Below are 23,189 nucleotides of genomic sequence, written 5' to 3'. Positions count from 1 at the left end.
CCCGTGCTATGGATGAGCGTAAGTAGATGGACAGAAAGAAATCTGAGGGCATGGAGAAGAGGTCTAACCTATATAAAAATGCTTGCATGATGAACTGAACATTTCTATATTAAGAAAATAAATCCTGCCATGGGAGACCTGAAAAATTACTACCCTGACTTTTAATGCAATCTATGGTTCAAAGTACAGTTATAGAACATTCTAAAATTACCTGCTTACACCTCATGACTTGGCAGAATAATTACAGGCTAAATTATTTCATCTTTTATACTTTTTTATTAAGAATTAAGAGATTCACTATGTTGGGTTATTAAAAGCCTGACCTCTTCTAGCATATATTTTTATTCCATTATTAAACAGTGCATATAAAATAGAGTAAGCCTTGACTTTCAAAGCTTTGACTTCTCAATTTCAGATTCAAAATCAACACTGGAGGGCCAATGGGTGCTCGATATGGTGCAAAAGCTTTCAAGGGTACTGCCTCGTCTGATCAATGACTGGATTCCTAACCAGGTCTGATTCCAGTCTAGTATGCATCCCACTAAATCACAACCTTCTACCATGGCCTTGCCATCAAATCTCAGAGGGAATCTGGATTGGGGATGGAGGTAGTGGAGGAGGGGCAGATTCACTGGCAATGCAGGATGGTAAGTCACTGGCTTGCTCTTAGAGCCATATGCCTCTATTCTCTGGGGACTCCCATTTCTCTAGATGTGAAACTGAAGCAAGAGCACAGGATCTTTAATCAACTCACAAAAATGTTGTCAAGGATCTTAAGTACTCTGCATCTTTGTGAGATTTCCTCTATACTCAAGATGTGACTCTAAGCTTTTGATGACAAGTTATGTTAACAATGCTGCAGTTGTGGGCTCAGGTCATGATCTCAGGGTCCTAGATCAAGCCCAGCATCAGGCTCTCGGGTCAGTGGGGAGCCTGCTTCTCCCTCTCCGTCTACCACCCTGCCTACTTGTGCACAGGAGCTCTCTCTCTCTCTCTGTCAAATAAATAAATAAAATCTTAAAAAAAAAATGCTGCAATAGTTTCACAACTTGTGTTAGGGGAAAAGAGCCATCTGGGGTGGGGGGGTGTCCTCTTTGGGGTTACTGCCCTCCTTGGAACATATTCTTAACATCCTCAAAGTTCCATTCTTCAAGGGATGGAAATTTTTTAGCCTTTAGAAACAAATTTTGAAATAGCCAAAAGTTATTCAGCGCCAAGGGTGATAAACAAAAGAATCAAACTGGAAATATCACTTACTATCATCATCTAAGATGTGACTATCTTGGGTAACATGTAAGCTGTTTTTTAACACAACTGCAAAAGAGAATTCCAAAATATTTTGGAATTTCTCAAAGTTCACATTCACACACACACACATTCACAAGGTTCCTTCCTTAAAATGCTTAGATCTTTCAAACAAAAAGCACATATCAAGAACATATTTCTTTCATTAATTGGATGAGGAAACTGATTTGGAAAATGAGCCACTGGCCTGGACTATATGTGTGCCCACACATACGTGTACATGCACACGCATGTGCCTATACATACGTGTATGTGCACTCACCCATGTGCACGCCACCCACAAAGGGGGATTGCCTTCATTTACACAACATTCTGTAAGAGCTGTTACTTTACCTTGTCTGTTCATCTGAGCCCCTGAATCTCAAGGACACCTGTCACAACTCCCCAGAGCAGATTTATATCTTCATATTCTGCAAAAAATATTATTATTCCTGACTTAAAAAAACTAAAGGAATTATGCAGCATCTTTTACTTTTTATTTAGAACTATATACTTCCCAAAACAGTAAAGCATGGACATACACTATAAACTATGCATTAAACACAGTGTTTCCAACCTTAACTTCCAAACAATACTTGCTAGATAAAAATAATTTTTTGAAGTTTTTAGGAAATGAAATGAAGTAGGTGAAGCACCTTCTCATTTGTGTATGAGAATGCTTTTTTTTTTTTTTTAAAGATTTTATTTATTCATTCGACAGAGATAGAGACAGCCAGCGAGAGAGGGAACACAAGCAGGGGGAGTGGGAGAGGAAGAAGCAGGCTCATAGTGGAGGAGCCTGACGTGGGGCTCGATCCCGTAACGCTGGGATCACGCCCTGAGCGGAAGGCAGACGCTTAACCGCTGTGCCACCCAGGCGCCCCGAGAATGCTTTTTGTAATGGTTGTCCTTCCTTGGAAAAAATCATAATGATTACCATGCGGATAGTGATTACCATGCGGATGGTTGTCCTTCCTTGGAAAAAATCATAATGATTACCAAGCGGATTTAGCACAGAATGTATTATGAATCTTAAAAAATTGTGGACTCATACTGTAGTAAGTAAATTTGTTTCTCATGGGGATATGGGATAGCAATTCTGAAACCACTTGATCTTTTATTGGGGTTAAACAAAATAAGTAAACATACTGTAGATAATAAAAGTTTGTCGTGCTCAGGAAAGAAGTTACAGATAAGGAAAGAAGAACAATGACACCCCCATAGCAATGAGCCCACCTACTGCTCAGAGCTTCATTTCTAAAAGCCATTCTCCAGAAAAAAGAACCAAAGGATTTCTTTGAAGAAGTGGTTGATTCCAAGCCTGAGGCAGGGAAAATACAAGATGGGTAGGGAGCATCTTAAAATTCTAAAAAGTAGAAGTGCTCAAAAAAGACTGGGAGGGGGCCGCCTGGCTGGCTCAGTGGGAAGAGTGTGCAACTCTTGAGGTCGTAAGTACAAACCCCACACTGGGTGTAGAGATTACTTTAAAAATAAATAAATTAAAAAAAAAAAAAAAAGATGCGAGAACGTGGAAAGGCCATAGGACCCAACCTGAAAGAGCTCACAATGGCCAAAAGTAGAACAATTTGAGCAACAAAAAAGCGATAGCATCGCATTATAACCCATAAAATAAATCAAGTTAATATTCATGCATCTGTACTGATGTAAATAATTGAATAAATAAGTAAATAGAGAAGAGACAGCTCTTTCTTCAAATGAATTCTAATTAATAAATGTGGGGGAGGGGAATGAGGAAATAGAAAATCACTCTTTAAACACCACAAACTGTTGCAGGCAAAGCCACAGATGAATGCTAAAACTAGTGGATGAAAGTTTGAGAAGAACAAGTTATTTGCACAGTCTCGAAGTATCTCTTCCCAAGATATCAACTGATTGCAAAAAGGAAATTAATAATAGTTGAGACACCTGGCAGTCACCACCTAAACCAAGCAGTCAAAGTTCACCCCACCCATAATAGGGCATCTTACACTGAGAAGGGCTCATCACTGTGTTATTCTTCTCAATAATGAGTAACCCCAATCTCGTCATGGGAAAACACCAGATTAAACCAAATTGAGGGTAAGTCTTCAAAATAATAGCTGACCAGAACTCTCCAAAGGTGTCAAGGTCATGAAAGACAGGGAGAGACAGAACAACAGTTGCAGAGTAGAGGAGACTAAGGAGACTTGACAACTAAATGCAATGTGGGACCCCTGAACAGAATCCTAGAACAGAAAAAGGACATGAGTGGGAAAATTGTGAAAATCAAAATAAAATCTGCACTTGGATTAATAGTATTGTATCAAGGTAATTTTCTCAGTTTGGATCACTGTGCTATGATAATGTGAGATGGTAACCTTAGGGGAAGCTGGGTGAAGAGCTTGTAAGAAATATCTGTACTATTTTGGCAACTTTTCTGAAGTCTAAAATGAAAAATAACTGTAAACTGATTAACACAGTCTAATCAGAAGAATATTATGATTTATTAAACTGTACTTCTATGTCCTATAAAACAGTGAGTTAATTATTATTAGAGCCCTCTGAGTCTCAGGGAAAGTAACCCAAAGATGTATCATCTTCCTGCTTCTGAAACAACGGCCATGATGGAGAAGGACCAGGGAAAGATGGCTTTGATCTGATAAACAGGAGCACCTTAAAAAGTCTGAGTGCCGGTCATATCCTGGGGCTAAGGTGTTTGGCCTTTATGTGACATGAGGAGAACCTTATTCTTCCTATTCTGGTTAGGTGGGAAAAACTGAGTCCTATCAACCTGATCCATGTTTATAAGAAATGATGGGCTGTTGACAATAAAAATAGAACTTATTAAGAGCTTGCTACATGCTAGACACTATTCCAAACTCTTTACATATTTGATTTATCTTTCACAATAGCCCTTTCAAATAATTATCCCCATTCTACAGATAAGCAAACGTACAGAGACGGGAAATCAGATTAAAAAAAGGTATGTTCCTGGGAAAAATCATGCAGAAAATCATGGTCCATTTCTCCTCTTCTGATCATCTATTACTAATCCTGCACTGTTTTACCTGCCTGAGATAGACCCTATTTTAATTAATTGCCCAGATTGAAGTCTTTTAACACTAAAAATAGATGGAATAGAGGAAAGGGCCATACACAAAGAGACATTTCCTCTGGCTGGACCCTGGATCCCAGAGCCCACACCACCTTCCTCCTTCACTGAAAGGACGAACACAACTTCCGTATTACCAGGATTCCAGTCAGCTTACGACAGAAAACATGAAGAAATAATACTTCCCCCATTGGCATGAAAAAGTCCCCTCTTGATGGACTGGTCACTCAGACTGTGATTTCACACTGGGAAAATGAGGAATTACTTGTTGTCAAGCTGTATGTTCATTTCCTGAGAAAATGGAAATTGGCACATGCTTCCCCTGTTTCTCTATGCCTACCCCGGTTATGATAACAACATTGCTTCGCATTGGTGTAGCACTTTTGGTTTATAAACATCACTCACATACTGTACCTGGTCTTCAAAATCAACCTTACAGATTAATTCACGTATCAACAAACATTTATGAAGTGCCTGCTATGTGTCAGGCCCTAGGAATGAAACAGTAAATAGGACCAATGTTCTCTTTACCTACTCACCTAGAGTTGACATTACAGTGGGGAATACAAGTAAAAAATAAAACAAAACAGAAAACTAAATATATATTTAGTACAAATATATATTTTACATATTATAGTACAAACTACAGAGTTATTAAAAAAAAAAAAAAGAGGGGCACCTGGGTGGCTCAGTCGGTTAAGCGCCTGCCTTAAGCTCACATCATGATCTCAGGGTCCTGGGATCGAGCCCCGCTTTAGGCTCCCTGCTCAGTGGGGCGTCTGCTTCTCTCTCTCCCTCCACCTCTCCCCCCAATTTGTGCTCTCTCTCTCTTAAATAAAATCTTTAAAAATAAATAAATTAATTAATTAATTAATTTTTGAAAGAATACTATAGAATAAAAAATATAACCAAGTATAACATGGAAAGACCTACTTTAGAGAGGGGATTAGTCAAGGCCTCTCTGAGAAGGTGATGTTTGATGAGAAGCAGGCAGCCCCGTAAAGTTTGGGGTGGTACCTCCCATTCAGAGGAATCAGCAAGTGCAAAGGTGGTATGTGCAAGGGGGCTGGGAAGGTTGAGAAAACAGTTTGGCACATTCTGTGAACTATCAGAAGGCAAATTCCTCTGGAAAACTGGGAACGGCAGGAGGACAGGGGGTACAGACCTGTAATGAAATGTCTGAGGAAAGCAGATAGCAGATGATACATAGGGCTGGTGCTTAGAGGTTATGTATGAATGGTTTTCTTCTAAATGCAATGGAGGGGTGCCTGGGTGGCACAGTTGGTTTCGGCTTGGGTCATGATCCAAGGATCATGAGATCAGCCCAGCATCGAGCTCCCTACTCCATGTAGAGTCTGCTTGAGATTCTTTCCCCCTCCCTCTCCCTTCCCCTGTGCTCCATCCCTGCTCACACTGTCTCCTTCAAATAAATACATAAATAAAATCTAAAAATAAACAAATAAATGCAATGGAAAGGGTTGACAATATTATGGTCATTTTACAGGTGAGTAAAATTAAGCTCAGAGAGGTTATGTGTCTTATCTGAATTCTTTGACCTGGCAAGCGTATGGCTCCATCCCAAGTCTTTCCATTCCTTCCTTCTTTCCACAGATTGTGACAAGTACATGCTAGATGCCAAGCACATTGCTACTGGGCAGATAAGATACAGCTTTCATCGCATTTACATTAAATATGGAAGTGGGAAATGGCTGCGTGAACAAATGCAATAAAATATGACTGACACTATGTCCAGAAGTCTCTACAAAATATAGAGGAGACTTGAGGAGGGGAGAAGTCAGTTTTATGTGGGTTAGACAAAGAGAATCAGAGAGTTAGCACTGAGCTCAGTCTAGAAGATGAATGTTTATAAAGAAAATGGGAGTGGGCACCTGGACGGCTCAATCGGTTAATCGTCTGCCTTCGGCTCAGGTCATGATCCCAGGGTCCTGGAATGGAGCCCGGCATCGTGCTCCCTGCTCAGCAGGGAGTCTGTTTCTCTCTCTCCCTCTGCCCCTCCCCCTGCTTATGCCCCCCCCTCAAATAAATAAATAAAATATTTTTTTTTAAAAGGAAAATGGGAGTGGAAAGGATCATCAAAGCAGGGTGAGCAAAGATACAGAGAATTAAACAGCCTCATAGATGCTGGAAACAGCAAGCTACTTCTGGCATGGAATGGGTGGGGGGCTTAATGGTAGGGTTAAAAAGTAAAAATGGCCAAAGGCCATATCATGAGCCCCCAGCATGGCAAAGCAACTGACTCTTGATTTTGGCCCAAGTCGTAATCTCAGGGTCGTGAGATAGAGTCCCGAGTCTGGCTCTGCAATTAGCGTGGAATCTGCTTAAGACTCTATATCCCTCTCCTTCTGTCCCTCTCCCTGTGCTCTCTCTCTTTAAAATATATAAATAAATCTTAAAAAAAAAAAAAGATTTTCTCCCTCTCCCTCTGTCCACCCCCCACCCTACCCCACTTGCTCACGTGCAGTCTCTCTCAAAACAAAAACAAAAACAAAGCCTGTAGAGATGAATTGTGGTGGGGGGCAGAGGGGGATCAACAATGGGAAAAGGGGGAAAGGGAGACCAGTTAGAAGACTTGGCAAGGTCTAGGGCAAGAGAAAATAGAGGTGTGAAGAAAGACTGCAAGTGTGGGGTTGGAAGGAGGAGATAAGATTAAACAGATGGGAAAGAGGAAGAAGGCGCAGAACTTACAACACCGAGTGTTTTGGAGTGAGAGAGACAAGGGACTTAGGATGAATTCTGGGTTTTTATGACTTTTGACTCTAAATTCAATACTTCTGAGGTGGTAAGTTTCCCCACCTTCTATAAAAAAAAGTCTTTTATTTGTTGCAAACAGTTTAACATTCCTTCTCTGACAGCTAAGACAAACTCACCTAAGATTATTCATATTTTAAGTTATTTTTAAAAAGAAAATAATGTTTTTTTTAGCTGACAAACTATTGTTTAGAAGACAATGAAACTCTTTACCTAAAGTGATCAGCATAATGTCCTCTACTGAGATAAAGAACAAATTTGCAACTTGCCTCTGGCAGGACAGGTATCTATCTAAGCAGAAAAAGAAGGTAGGTTTTAACAAATGGAATGTTTTTGCAATTTAAGTTTCTAGCAAAGGAAATTTATTAGTACTCTATTTAAGAAGATAATTCTCTCTCTGAGATCCTCAAAAAATGTTAAATAATAATTCTTTTTATGTTCAGACCTGTCTTGACATGCATTACCATCATAAGCACAGCATATGGGAGTTCATTTCTATTCTCAGATGCTCAAGAAATAACTTCAGGGGCGCCTGGATGGCTCAGTCGTTAAGCTACTGCCTTCGGCTCAGGGTGTGATCCTGGCGTTATAGGATCGAGCCCCACATCAGGCTCCTCTGCTGGAAGCCTGCTTCTTCCTCTCCCGCTCCTCCTGCTTGTGCTCCCTCTCTCGCTGGCTATCTCTCTCTCTCTGTCAAATAAATAAATAAAATCTTTAAAAAAAAAAAAAGAAAGAACTTCAGATTCAAGTCTGAGATTTGACTTGAAAGACATGATGTTAATATATCATAGATAGTACCTAAGGAACAAAACACTTTAAAATTATATTTAAAGACTTTTCAGGGGCGCCTGGGTGGCTCAATCGGTTGAGCATCCAACTGTTGGTCTCAGCTCAGGTCATGATCTCAGAGTCGTGAGATCAAGCCCCGCATCAGGCTCCGCACTCAGTGTGGAGTCTGGTTGAAATTCTCTCCTTCTTCCTCCGTGCCTCCCCATGCTCTCTTTTTCTCCTTCTCTAATAAATAAATAAAATCTTTTAAAAAAAAAAGACGAGACAAGACTTTTCAGAGCTCCTGGGTGGCTCAGTCAGTTGGGCATCTGACTCTAGATTTCAGCTCAGGTCATAATCTTAGGGTCATGAGATGGAGCCTGGTGTGGAGCCTGCTTGGGATTCTCTCTCTCCCTCTGCGCTTCCCCCACTCGTACACACATGCTCTCCCTCTAAAATAAGTACATACGTAAATAAATACTTTTCAAAATAATTTGGCTCTAGGGGGCAAATGTCAGTGACATTTCTACATTAATTGTTCCAAGAACCTACATAGGATAGCTACCATATACATCCAGCCCTCATCTCATCTTCCTTTCCCATGTTCCCTCTCTCTTGCCCATTTCATCATTCTTACTGTTTTTGAGATGTACAAAAAAACTTTATCCATACTTGGGGGAGAAGTGATCTGAGATTCCTATTAGCCTAATGTTTCACATAAAATGTGCTACGTGTGGAGAACTATCAAAGAAAAGATGTTGACCACGGTGTCTTGGTGAAAGCACCACCATGAATGGTATTTGGGAGAACTGTGTCACATACTTTACAGATTCAAGAGATAAGTCCTTACCACCACGGTGAAGAGGTTCGAGAGGCTAGGTAACTCAATCAACATCACACACCAGTAAGTAATGGAATTGGGAGTCACACACAGCTCTGTGACTCCAAAGAAGAGGAAATGCAGAGCCATTCCTAATTCCAGTGAACCTCCCAACACTAACCTTTTTGGGGGAAATTTTACAAATGCCATCTAAGTCTTTTTTTTTTTGCAAGCACAAATGTGGAAAATAATTTTTATTTATGTGCATGTATCCTTAATTGGCTGTCCTGCTTATTTATTTCAGGATGCAAAGGCACATTCACTTATTAAACCTCCGGGTGTTTTCACAAATTGGCAAAGGAAACAGAAATAATGGACATCACCCGCTTCTTGCAATAGCCAGCAATTAATGGAAAGGGCTCTCCTAGCCGTAGTTAACTCAGCTGTAAACTCATATCCTTCCCATCTAACTCCAGAAGCAAATTTCTGAGTAAACAAATGAGTTAATTTGCTCTCTGAGCTAAAGTGGACCAAAGAGAGGCAATTCTCTATTGAGCAAATAGTGTCGGAGTTTGTTAATGACAACCTTAAAGTAGCCTAACATTACGGTCTCATATGATAAATTTCAGTCTACTAAATCTAAATCGCAGACTACTAAAAATCAATTGCTTAGCAGGAAGAGACTGTCAGCAGAAAGCATGAAGGTGGGAGGGAGACAGCATATTTTTAAAACATACTGATATAATTCAGTCACTTCCAGAGATACAGGTACTTAGATCAGATGAGTAACTTCCCCAGCCATGCTTCCTACCTTTGTAGATGCATTTCGTGTATATCATAGAAGTTAAAGGTTATTACAGGATGCTATAGGAATCTTATATATCTCATAGAAGTTACAGGATGCTAATAGATGTTATAATGTGTTGTAGGATGGTATACAAGTCATAGGATGCGCCAGGAATTCGGAGAATTAACTTAAATGGTGAGGAATATAAGACCAGGGATATAGACAGAATCTGACCAGTGGAAATACCAGAACTACATCTGGGGATGTCTCAAGAATGGACACTATTTGTTTCCTGTAGCTGCTCTAACAAACCATCACAAACTTCGTGGCTTAGAACAGTACAAATACACCTTCTCACAGTCTCTAAAGGTCAAAAGTCTATGTGGGTTGGGCTGGGTCCTCTCCTTAGCGTCTCACAATATCAAAATCAAAGTTTTGGTAGGGCTACATTCCTTGCTCAAGGTGTTGGGAAAGAATCTGCTCCCAAGCTCATTCAGGTTGTTGACTGAATTCACTTCCTTGTGGTTGTAGGACTGAGGTTCCCATTTCTTTGCTGCTATAAGCCTGGGGCATGGGGGAAGAGGCTTACTGCTCCTAACAGCTGCCCATATTCTTTCTCACGCTCCATGTGGTCCCCTCCAGCTATGGCAGTAGAGTCCCTGTCATGCTTTAAATTTGTCTGACTTTGTCTCTCTGACAGCAGAACCGTCTCTACTTTTCAAGGCTCATGTGACTCGATTGAGCCCACCTGGGTAACTGAGGATAACGTCCTCACGTTAAAGTCTTCATCTTAATTACATCTGCAAAGTCCCTTTTGCCACATCACATAACCACAGCATGCCATTGGAGGGCAAAGTTCACGGGGGCCAAAAGTCTGCCTACCATCAGCATCATCTTTTCCTGGGGCACCTGGCTCACAAATACTCTATAAAAGAATATAGCGGCCAAAACCACAAGGCTATCTTCCGAATTTTGTGAGTGTGAGGAGAACCCTATGCAGAAGCGCCTCTTCCTTCAGAAGGCAGCCAGATCAACTTGGTTTATACCAAACTGTTTTGAGCTCCGAAAGACAGGTTACTTAAAAGTAGTATGTAAGTTAACAGACAACACATCTGTCTTATTTTTTAAGGCAAGGCTATCAGGAAACCTTGATGGTAGGCTTAGTAATACTAATACCTATCATTTGTGCCAGGTAGCATGTAGCCTCTAATATAGACGGTGTGAACATTCCCTTTCTATCCGTTCTTTGATAGAACAGGGTACAACTGCTCCTTCTGGACGATGGAGAAATAGATTTCAATGTCATTGGTAATGAAACACGCAGTACCAACACAATAACTCCAGCCAATATTCCCTGCGCCCGTGAAAGCTTTCCACATATGACTATGGAAACAAACTTACATGTGCAAAATGTGGAATGAGATTGTGCCTGGCATGGTTCATTGCTGCCACAGAACTGCAGAGCAGTGCAATCACCAACTGTTGTCACAAATCTCAAATCTGCTTTGACATCACAGTTGGCAAATTATAGTCCATCAGCAGACACAGCTCACTGGTCCCTGCTCATTCATTTTCTTATGCAATAAAATCATTTCCCAGCAAGAATACAATTGTATGAGAGTCACTTCACAGTGAGAACTATCCAGCACAGTAGTTAAACTACAGGGGGTTATATAAATACAAATAAAGTCAGAATTTTAAAAATTCTTTGAGTTAATATTTAAAGAACCAGGGCGCTTAACATCCCTGGACAATCAAAATAGTAAGTTGGTAAGTACAGAAGTTCTTTTTTCCTAATGTATTTAACATTGATCTTAATGACAATGATTTTGTATTTTAGATGTAGATCAAGCCTAATGACAATGATTCAAATCATTAGCAAATGTATTTACCCCCCTCTGGAAATAAATTCAAAGCATACTGAATTAAAGCCAGTTTTAACTAAAAGAGTTCAGGTGGTGCAACCTAGGTTTTGTTTTGAAGTTAACAATTAATTTTGGTATAGACACGACCCCAATACAATTTCCCACCTTCCTTTTAACTATAAAACTATTAGAGACTAGAAAATGGTAGCCATAATAACCCAGTCTGTATCCTTCTGTGCTTTCTATTATCTTCCTTGTAATTAACAACTGCTTTTGGAGACTAATAGTCCCTGAACTTCAGAATGAATTTTGAATGCTTGTAATTTTTATTAATATCCTTCAGAACATTTCCCTGTGCTATACTGTTCCTTTAAAAAGAAATAACTGATTAGATGATTTAGGATATAAAATATTTATGGAGCTTTCCTCTGACTAAAATTAGGAAAAAAATTGAGGTTTCTGTGATTTTTTAGCATGTCACCCTACAGGTATAAATATAAGAAACCACATTTACTTATAAACCTAGATTTAAATATTATTTTGTATCAGAAAACAAAAGAAGAGTTTGAATTGAAGTCACTCTACTATCTGAGTAAAAACTGAATTCAATAAAAATTCAATCAACTTTTATATAAAATCTGCCAAATGGAAGATCTCTAATGGAAAACTGTGTGACCTTTAACACAGTTTAACAACCAACAATAAAACCTTATTTTCATTCTCTGTTCTACATATTACTTCATGTATTATCAGCCTCACAAAATTTTCGATGACAATAATTTCATTGAAAGCGTCCTAATATAACCTATACTCAAATTCACTGAATGTCATGTATCACTTGTACAGCCTCTTTCTTGACATTATTTTCAAAATATTGCTTGCATCCAATCCCTCTTTTCTGCAAACACTCAAATTCATAGTACGGCTGTTAGAGAAATAGCTAATTTACATATAGATTAAAAATTACCTTAAAGCCCATTTACACCCTGATGAGCTAAAGACAAAGTAACTCAAAGCTTGATCACCTGCTTCCATTATATAAAACATTACACTAGTCCAAACACAGGTTTCAGCTTCACAGCCTGGATCCTAAACTGGCAGATAGGGTGAGGGAAGTTCCACAGACACAGCCAAATTCAGGTATTTTCTTTATTACTATTACAGATCATGAGACACTATCACCTTAACCTGACCACTTCTTCGGTTGTTCTTTATGTTTCATCCAATGCTCATTAATAGTAGCTGTTTTAAGTCAAATCAGTTAGCAGGCCTTGGCAATCTAGCCAATTTTAATTAGACTTGAGGAAAGAATATTCTTTCAAAATGACTGAGAAGTTTGAAGTCTGACTAACTGCCTAGTGCTCTGGTCCACTGGCCTGCCCATCTACTGTACTTCAGCATTATATGATCGCTGCCTAACAGGTTTTCTACAACTTCCAGTAAGTACAAGTCTACTCCAAGTGGTTATCTCATTCAATGAGCCTGCCGTGCCTAAATTTCCCTTAAGCTGCTCCACTCCTGTCTGCTACTTAAAGGGGAAGGGCTTGGTGGCAAGATTAGAACTCTGACTCTGCCCCCACCCTGACCACAAGCACTGGATGAAAAATGGACAGCTTTCTCTATGCCTGTAGATCTACCAGCCTGTTATCAATGAGATTCTCTCTCTCTTGAGAATTTAAACTCCCATCCATTCAAATCGCGGTCAAGAAAAGCTTGAAAAGCCACAGAGAGATGAGATCAGAGTTGGTGTCAAGGAAAGCCATGTTATTCCTAAGAAGCGGGGGCTACGGATCAGTGGGTTAACCTATCCAGTAGTGAAGAGAATGAAGGAGAATTGCAGGGAATGACAGAGTGGAAAGAACATACTATACTACAGAGATGCAGCAAAGGAGAAATGAAAACTATAAGATTCAGAGAACGGAAGAATCAGAGACAGAGAACTCCTGAGTTCCCAATGGCTTTCCATCTCCTGGTCCAGCTCCCACGAAGCTTGGCCACATTTCCTATCCTTGGTGTAGTGACATAACCTTCTACCTTCTCCATACCTCTTTTTTACTGGAACTGATTTGAATAGTTGTTCTTTTTAAGCAAACAAACTCTGTAAAACACTGTATTTAAGGACATTTTTTCAAGATACAGATCAACTGGCCTATATCTGGATTTAAGAGAAGGAAAGGGGGGGGGCGCCTGGGTGGCACAGCGGTTAAAGCGTCTGCCTTCGGCTCAGGGCGTGATCCTGGAGTTCCGGGATCGAGCCCCACATCAGGCTCCTCTGCTATGAGCCTGCTTCTTCCTCTCCCACTCCCCCTGCTTGTGTTCCCTCTCTCACTGGCTGTCTCTATCTCTGTCAAATAAATAAATAAAATCTTTAAAAAAAAAAAAAAAAAAAAAAAGAGAAGGAAAGGGGGGAAAAAGGGGTTCGGTAGAAAAGGGAACAATTTCTGAGCATCACGAAAGGATTCTCTGACCTAACACCCAACATAATGTGCTATTAAGAAACAACCTATATCTACTTTCTTTTCGTGAGAAAGTACTATATACCTAATGTTTTCACCTCTGAAAGTTTCTAAAGGACCCTGAGGTAAGGAGACATGTTTGTTTGTTTGTTTTAAGATTTTATTTATTTATTTGTTTGACAGAGAGAGCGCACAAGCAGGGGGAGTGGTAGGGAGAGGGAGAAGCAGGCTCCCTGCTAAGCAGAGGGCCCGCTGAGCAGAGAGCATGTTGTGGGGCTCCATCCCAGGACCCAGAGTCAAAGGCAGATACTTAACCAACTGAGCCACCCAGGAGGCATGCCTACATGTTTGTATTTTAAATGATGGAAAGTCTTGAAGATGAATGATTTTGAAGCTTGTTCTGAACTCAGCATTTACACTTTGGCATTTACTCAAGAGATTTCAGCCTCCTTCCTCTGTATCCATCTTACTCCTTTTGCCTAATGATGTCTCTCCACCCAATTCATATGCTGAGGATCCTGACTCTTAATTGTCCTGCTGTCTCCGATTTTTGTCTTTCTAAGCTTTACCAGAGAGAGTATTTCCTCTTATCCTTTTATGAACTAGGACAAGTTTCCAGTTTCCAGAAACACAGGCAACACTACAAAAGAAATTGCAGCGGATCTGGACTATTGCCAGAGTCTGACAATTTAAACATCAACTAGATAAAAAGAAAATGAGACAATGGCTCCTTTCTACCAGAAGAATTTCGATCAAATGATTGAATTACAAATGAGGAGGTATTTATTTGAGGCTAACATATACCAAATCACCAAATAAACAAGCAAAATAAAACAAATACAACAAAAAAATTTTATTTTTTTTTTAAGGTTTTATTTATTTATTTGAGAGAAAGTGAGCAAGAGAGAGAGAGCACAATTTGGGGGAGGGCAGAGGCAGAGGGAGGAACAGACTCCCCGCTGAGCAGAGAGCCATACGCAGGGCTTGATCCCAAGACCCCAGGGATCATGACCTGAGTCGAAGGCAGACACTTAACAGACTGAGCCACACAGGCACTCCAGAACAAAGAAACTTTAAAGAAAACCTTTAACCAGCAATTCCACGTCTACATATTTATACCAAAGAAATACAAACACATGCCCACACAAAGACTTGTACAAGAATGTTCACGAAAGCCTTATTCATAATAGTCCCCAAATGGAAACAGCCCCAAAGTTCCATTAGTAACAGAATACAAAAACAAATCATGGGTATCAACACAACAGATACTACTCAGTAATGAAAAGGAATGAAGTTCTGATTTATGCAACAAAAAATTAGTATAAATAATATTATGCTGAAAGAAAGAAACCAGACACAAAAGAGTAGACACTATATGATTCAACTTCCACGAAATTCTAGAGAACGCAAAACTAAGTTATAGTGTTGTGGAAAAATAAAAATCAGACCGGAAAATAAAAATCAAACCGGCGAGACACCAAGCGACACTCAGAGAAGTAGGAGAAGTCAGATTTATTTTATGCCGGCGGACCCAGATGAACTCGTGCTCAAAATTCTGGGCCCCGGGCAACAGGGTTATACGTCTTTTATAGGGGACTGCAGGCAGTCAGGTTCCAAGGGCTATGCTGACTGCTGGTAGGTGGGTTTAAACTGGGGGAGTGGGGGCTGGTTCAGGCCAAAAGAGTGCAGGGAGCCTGTGGCGGGAAGACTGTTTACAGAAGCAGAAACGGCTGGTTATCTCTTGCTCCCAGTAGGGCTTCTGGTTATCTCTGCCTTATTGTTAGTAACTTTCCGTCTTCTGGGGCCTCCGGTCCTGCTCTGGGTAATTTCCCTCTTGGATTGTAACAGAAAGCAGACCAGTATTTGACTGAGGCCAGGATGGCAATGGTTGGGGGTGTTGACGACAAAGAGGCACAAGGTAATTCCTTGGGATAACAGGAAGGTCTGAATTAAGATGTTATTCACATGCTTGTGTACATTTGCAAAAGGTCACTGAACTGCACACTTTTAAAATAAGTGCATTTTATTGCATATTAATTACACTGCAATAAGGCTCATTTTAAAACGAAAACTTTACTATAAAGCTGGGCCCCACCCAACCCAACTTACTGAGACATAACTGACCTTAAGTGAAACCATTATTTATATAAATGTTCAAACTATTTTTTATTTAACATACTTCAATGTAGATTCTTCATTCAACTACCTAAATTCACTTAGTCATCATTTAATGGAATCTAGTTATTCATTCTATTCATATGTCAAAATTGTAGCAGGAAAATATTTACTATCTTCATCTTTATAAAGGAAAAGGTTGATCATTCTTAATTACATAGTTTTTGAGGAAGAAGAATAAAAGTCTGGGAGACTTTAAGAAGACGGAAAAGAAGCATAACTTTCATTTTTCTTCTCTAATTTAAACTAGTAAGCATTTTGTAAGTGTACATATAATTTAGAATATGTTTTATTGTTTATGACTGAGCTTCTCTCAATGCTAAGTGTAATTATCCCTACTTTGAAAGCCAACAAGTCATTTTTTTTAAAGTAAAGAATGTCCTGGGGGTGATATCCCATTCTCTCTATCAGAAAGAAATCACTGATACACATAATAGTAGAAGCAATCCCATAATCCACCACAGGAATCTTTTCCTGGCCTCCAGGAAACCTTCAAAACTATAACGGTTCAAGGACTATAATGAATTGGTATTATTATCACCTAAAGATAACAGGCATCTAATGGATGTCCAACCCCACTCATCCATGCCACCTAATACATTAATGAATCCACTAAAACAAAAATGATCCAAGATGGCTCTAGCCAGAAAGGCTCTCAGTGGGAGGAGGTGGGGGGAGATGTGTATCAAATAAGCTGCATTCTTCCAAACTCAAAAGCTTTGGGACTTGTCTATTCTGTTACAAATTTTCTGCCCTTTAAGGGAGAAACCTCAGTCAGACTCTGCATTTGATTGCCCTTTTCTGATCTCTTACAGCACAAGGGTTGTTGTTTTTTTTTTTTTTTCTGTATTTTGAGTACATTACTTGTCATTATCCCTAGGTAATTCATTGTATCAATTGATCTATAATGTTAATAAAATGCTTCAGGACACAGTATAATTACTGAATTTTGGTGGCTGGCATAAAGAATTCCTGTGTGCCGCCTGTAGCCAGATCCGGGCTTCTGATTGGCTGAATTCACCTGGGGGCTGGTGGTCAGAATGTCACTCACTGATGCACCTCCTCAAGGACCCAGGCGTGATAAAGGCTCTTGCAGTGAAAGAACACTGCCCACATTTTATACAGTACCTGACAGTTTTTAATTGTCCTAAGTGAATGTCTAACAACGTCCAGTACAATGACATCTCCTAATAGATAAAAAAGAAATGCCTGTATTCATAAAATATGAGGCCCAAATATCTCCAGCTTTAATAGGTCCAGCTGGTATAATTAGAGGAACTTAGCCTTCCCCTCAGGCTGTCCCATTATAATCCCTAAGGGTCTCCAAAGAAGTCTTTGAAATGTCCTCCAAATAAGGACAGTCCCCACACAGAGCTTACGCTCTCTTCTTTTCCTGATCCAGTCCCATTCCCCATATCACCTTTCCAGTGTCAGCTAAGTAAATCTCACCACCTGCCTTAGCCATCCTGAGAACAGCACTATTCACACAAAGGATGTCTCTGGGCACCCTGGAGTTTCCAATTAAAGGCAGCCAGAATACAGAGGAAGAGGCTTTATTCCTCATCCGTGGCACGTTTTGTCACTGAGTTCTGTGGGGCTTAGTGTGCTGAGGATCTCACAAAGTACGTTTCTGACATAATCTCCTTCCTTCAGTGTTTCAGAACCAGTTTAAGGAAATCCACATGATCGTCTTAACTCCTCCACCCACCACCACATGGGGTGCTGTCTGAATGATGGTAGGGATGAGGGGATCTGCACTAATGACAAGCCCTGCTATACCGACATTCTGTAAATAGACACATTATCAAGGGAGAGACCTAGTCTGTTTTGTTCAGTGTGTGTGGTCCCCTGAAGACTCGCAAAGAATGCTGGGGTGCTTGTTGACAATTCATGATCTTCCTCTGGATTCCACTCCTCAGGCACTGAATCAATCATTTAGGAAGGTGAACAGATTCTGAAATTCTTACAAAGACCATGAGAGGATTTTTGTACTGATCTGGGCCTAAGACCCATTGCTAGGTAATCTGAGATAAACACTGTACAATTCAAATTTTCTGAAGTAGGCAAAATGTGGGACCCTGGAGGTCCTTCCTTAGCAAACAGACTGCCAAATCAGTATTGTTGACACTTAGCTGAAATGGTAGTCTGAGGATTCAGACCCTAAAACAATGGAAACCATGAAGCATACTCTTTAGATATCCACAGCCCTCACATAGGTATCTCCCATGAGAGAAGTAAAAGTTTTGGAAATTTTGAAATGATGATGAGGACACTGGACATATAATTTTTCCCTTTAAGAGAAAACTATAGAAATGTCAGGAAAAAATGATATATTTTTAATCCTTTTTTTTTCACTCTATTGATGTAAACATAGATCAGTTTGTTTAATAGGAAAATAAAGACTATGTTATGCTTAGTTCACTTAGCTCTTAGAATTATCATAGTCAATATGTTAAATTTAAGAATACAGTTTGCATGAAGAATAATTATCAATTTACCCAGTGAATTTACCTTTAGATGATTCAGGGATGCCAGTATCTTATCTCCATCTTTTTCAGTAATGAATAGCAGGTAAATATCTGAGGGACAAGAGACGGGAACTAGTATTTACCTGAGTAGTTCCTACACACTAATCTTTGAATTAAGTACCATATAGGCCATGTCTAAGAACAGAAGAAAATGTGAAAAGTATTTTTTCAATACACAAGAAAAACTGTTTTCAAAACTTAGTAGCCCTGATGGTACCAAGAGCTAGAGAAATTATGTCCTGAAGAGCAAATGAGAGAGGGGAAAAAAAAGATAATTCGCTGAATCCAATATTTGCCAACAGAAGCTTAATCTAACTCAGGGGTTCTCTAACCTAATAGAACTTGATAAAGCATGACTGCTGGCCCCTACCCTGAAGTCTGAAGTGAGGCTACAGAATTTGCATTTCTAAGTTCCCAAGTGATGCTGACCCACAATTTGAGAACTGCTGGTCTAACTAGTTTCATTTCCTCAGCTGCGGCTGATCCTGCAACCTTGTCCCAATGTTGCGGGAGGTGTATCACGGGCATAATTCCAGATGCATTCTGAAACTAATACCCCAATGTCTTCCAGAGTCTGCAGTTGTTTTGTCCGTTTGTTTTTCATAAGAAGGGGTAAGGATTCTGATTTCAAAAGTATATTTTGTGCAAGTTCAAAATACTGGAGAAAAACAGAAACGTGAGCTTGTAACAACTGAAAAAAACCTTTCCAAAACCGTCTTGAATTGACACCTGGCTTTGTAATCCAATCAAATGCAGAGTCTGACTTAGGTTTCTCCCTTTGAAACTTGACTGCAAAAGATTAGCAAGACCATAAAATGGCTGACAATAAAATTTGCTTTGTTTCCTAATTTTTTTTTTACTTTCTTTTGCATTTTTCAACACATGCTGCATCCTGAATCTCAAACCTCTTTTCCCCCTGGGCTATTTGGTAAAAAGTTATTCAGCAGCAAGTGTCTCTTGAAGAAATTGGCTTTATAACCCACAAGGAGTTCTGCAGGAGTCATCACCAGTAAGTATCACCATCCTCACACTTCTGGATACTTGAAAATCCCCAATTACTAATTTTCTTAAAGAGCTTCAGTGTGTTCTAGTAAAAAAGTGTATTACTATTTCATAAAGAATTTCAATCCAAACTTTATGACAGTGTATTATTTCCTGTATCCTTTCCTTCCGGAAGACAGATGCTATAAGAAAGGGACTATTGTTATCTGTTGTGATTTTTGTTCTCTTCTCTAGATATTTTCAAGAGTGATCAACACCAAGATATCAAGAACCAAAACTGAGGCATGGAATGCGCTACTCATTCGAGTCATGGGGTAGTTGTCTATCATGATTTCTCTTGTTTACACCATTAATCAACAAACAAATGCAGCTGATCCTTAATATTTGATATAACTGGGGCCATTTTCACACACACACAGAATAACTGTCACTTTGTGTTAGAGAATTTCAACAATTGATAAGAATAAAAGATGACTGAAAAGCAAACAAACTCCTGATTTGAGGTGTCAGAGCCTTAAGCAAGTCGAGGAACAATAGCACAGTGGTGTGGCCCAGACTGGATTGTTGAAGCACGGGGAAGTTAACAAGTGCACTCATGGTTGGGGGGCACTCCATGAGTGTTGGAGGATAATGGCAGCCCAGCGACAGATGTCAGAGTGTTGGGTAACAAGGGTATCCTTGTGGGGTGCCTGGGTGGCACAGTGGTTAGGCGTCTGCCTTCGGCTCAGGGCGTGATCCCGGCGTTATGGGATCAAGCCCCACATCAGGCTCCTCTGCTATGAGCCTGCTTCTTCTTCTCCCACTCCCCCTGCTTGTGTTCCCTCTCTCGCTGGCTGTCTCTATCTCTGTCAAATAAATAAATAAAATCTTAAAAAAAAAAAAAAAAGAAGGGTATCCTCGTGGGATACTGTAGCAGCAATGGGAGACAGATCACATACAGAGCAACTGATCAAATAATATATAAGACTAATGGGAGCAAGGTTTCCCACTGCCAGAGAAAGGTATTACAAATATGGAAAGGAAAAAAAAAACCAATAAACTTTGAAGTACTGAACTGAAATTAGAGGTACAGGTATGTACTCATGATTTTAAATACAGGTATAGAAATATAGATGTGAATGTAAGGATAGACAAATAGACAAATATCCCTAACTCTGTCCACTAAGAGAGCCTCAGAGCAAGACCCTAATACCAATGAGAACAACCCATATCCAGATATTGGCTTGTCCAGGGCTCCATGGAGTAATGGGTGATTTCAGCATTGGGGAAAGGAAAGTACATGAGCCTAGTTTACTGCTCCCGAAAGGAAGTGCTCAAAGAATGACAGAGGTATGTCAAAAGAACACAGAAGCCATTTTGAAGGGACTTTCAAAGGACAAATCTGGAATTACTTGAGAATAAAAATAAATAATTACAGTAATGGATTATAACCCACTGAATTAAATAGGAAATTGTAAGTCCATACTGACTAAATGAGTGGTTGGTTGAAAGTATGATGAGGAATGGGATATTTATATAGTCTCAAAGTATCTCTCCACAAAACACTAATTATAAGAGGAAAAATCAACTTTATCGTGGAGAAGCCCTAGTAGATATCATTTAATTCAAATAATCAAAGTGAAAATAAAAAATGGGGCAAACTGAAATGATGAGCTACGAGATACGATACACAATGAGAATAATTCAAAATCATGTCTGTAATAGACTGCGAAAAGATTCTTTTTTTTTTGAAATTTTTAAAAAGATTTTATTTATTCGAGAGAGTGAGTGAGAGAGAGTACACGAGCAGGGGCAGAGGCAGAGCAAGAGAGAGAAGCAGATTCCCCCTCTGAGCAGGGAACCAGACATGGGGCCCGATGCCAGGACCCTGGGACCATGACCCGAGCTGAAGGCAGACATCCAACTGACTGAGCCATCCAGGCGCCCCAGCCTGTGAAAAGATTCCTAACTTGCTTATCATCGTGAGGAAATATCAGACAAACCCAAATTGAGGAACTTCTACAAAGTTATCTTCAAAACTTCCAACTCATCCTGGCAGAGAGACTTTAAGGTGGATGACAATAATCCCTGTCCCTTGATGTTCATGCCCTTGAGTTTGGGCAGAACCCATAGGATATCACAAAGGCGACGCAATGTCACTTCCAGGATTGCATTAGAGACCGTTGTGTAAGACCATCTTGCTAACAGAGGTGCTAGAGACATAGCCTCACTGTCCTTGAAGCAGCAAGCAGCCATGGCGTAAGCGGTCATACTGGAGAAACCCACATGGCAAGGAACTGCAAGAGCTAAGGGTGATCTCCAGCAAGAAACTGAAGCCTTGGGACTATGGCAGCAAGCAAATGAATTCTGCCAACAATGTGAGGGAGTTAAGAAGCAGATCTTTCCCCAGTCAAATCTTCAATGTGACCATAGCACTGGGTGACATGTGAATTACACCCTGGTGACTCTGAAGCACAGAATCCAACCTAGCCATATCTAGACTCCTGACTTCCAGAAACTGAGATAATAAATGCATGTTGCTTCAAGCTGCTGAATCTGTGGTGGTATTTTATGCAACACAGAAAACTAAAACAGTAATTAAAGCTGATGAAAGACTGAAAAACTCTTTCAGACCAAACAAGAAATAGGACAACCAAATGCAATGCATGACTCTGAACTGGATATTTTTAGACATTGTTGAAACAACTGGAACACGTGAACATGGTCTGAGAATTAGATGGTAGAAGAAAATCAACGTTATCATCCTCAGTTTGATTTTTACAGTTATACAGGAGACTATGCTTGTTGGTAGGAATATTAATTAAATACTAAATAAATATTGTGAGTATGAATATGTTGAATAGTAAGTAAATACTCTGAATACTAACGTATGGAGTACTAACATATTCAAATGTGGTGGGGCAACTTACAGATAGTTCGGGGGGGAAAAAAGTTACTTGTATTATATCCCCAAGTATTTTGTAAATTTATGATTGTTTCAAAAAATATTTCAAAGATGACAACAAAAACTGTTCCTACTTAGTCTTCTTCAACTCAACAAGTGGCATCCCTATTTTCCCAGTTGCTTGGGTCAGAAGCCCATCATCTTTTTTTTTTTTTTAAGATTTTTATTTATTTATTTGACATAGAGACAGCCAGCGAGAGAGGGAACACAAGCAGGGGGAGTGGGAGAGGAAGAAGCAGGCTCATAGCGGAAGAGCCTGATGCGGGGCTCGATCCCATAACGCTAGGATCACGCCCTGAGCCGAAGGCAGACGCTTAACCACTGTGCCACCCAGGCGCCCCAGAAGCCCATCATCTTTGATTCCTCTTATTTCCTGACGCTATTCACATCATTTGCCATATGGTCCAAGCATTTATCTCCACCTCCACTATTATCACCTAAGGCAACATCTTCTTCTGCCTGTTCTATTTCAATACTCCTAACTGGTCTCCCTATTCACTCTTGTTTTACAACTCCACCTCCCCTGATCAATTCTCTACACAGCAGCCAGCGTGATGTATTAAATTTTCATTCAGACCCTGTCTTACCCCTGCTTAAAATATCCAATGGCTGCCCGTGGCACTCCTTTCTGTGGACTACCAGCTCCATCGTGATCTGGCCCCTACTTATCTCTCTGACTCACCTCCTACCACTCTCCATG

General features: G+C 40.0%; 2 long non-coding RNA genes across 4 annotated transcripts in view; one reads left to right on the top strand and one right to left on the bottom strand.

Moving 5' to 3' along the window:
* The window catches only part of LOC103667009, a 164,763-nt gene that overhangs the window by 101,158 nt on the left and 40,416 nt on the right, over positions 1-23,189 (bottom strand). The gene's annotated exons all lie outside the window — the stretch shown is intronic.
* LOC103667008 lies at positions 6,868-22,338 on the top strand. 2 transcript variants are annotated; one of them, XR_005835199.1, is made up of 3 exons: positions 6,868-7,175; positions 7,319-7,452; positions 19,480-22,338. It is a non-coding gene; the product is annotated as an uncharacterized LOC103667008 (long non-coding RNA). The 2 variants fall into 2 exon arrangements; XR_569641.2 differs by having other exon boundaries at positions 6,872-7,452; positions 19,480-19,552; positions 19,780-22,338.

Source organism: Ursus maritimus, unplaced genomic scaffold, assembly GCF_017311325.1.
Source record: "Ursus maritimus isolate PB19 unplaced genomic scaffold, ASM1731132v1 scaffold_17, whole genome shotgun sequence".
NCBI classification, from domain to species: domain Eukaryota; kingdom Metazoa; phylum Chordata; class Mammalia; order Carnivora; family Ursidae; genus Ursus; species Ursus maritimus.
Note: the sequence above shows the minus strand (reverse complement) of the source record. Positions and strands in the feature narration are given on the sequence as shown.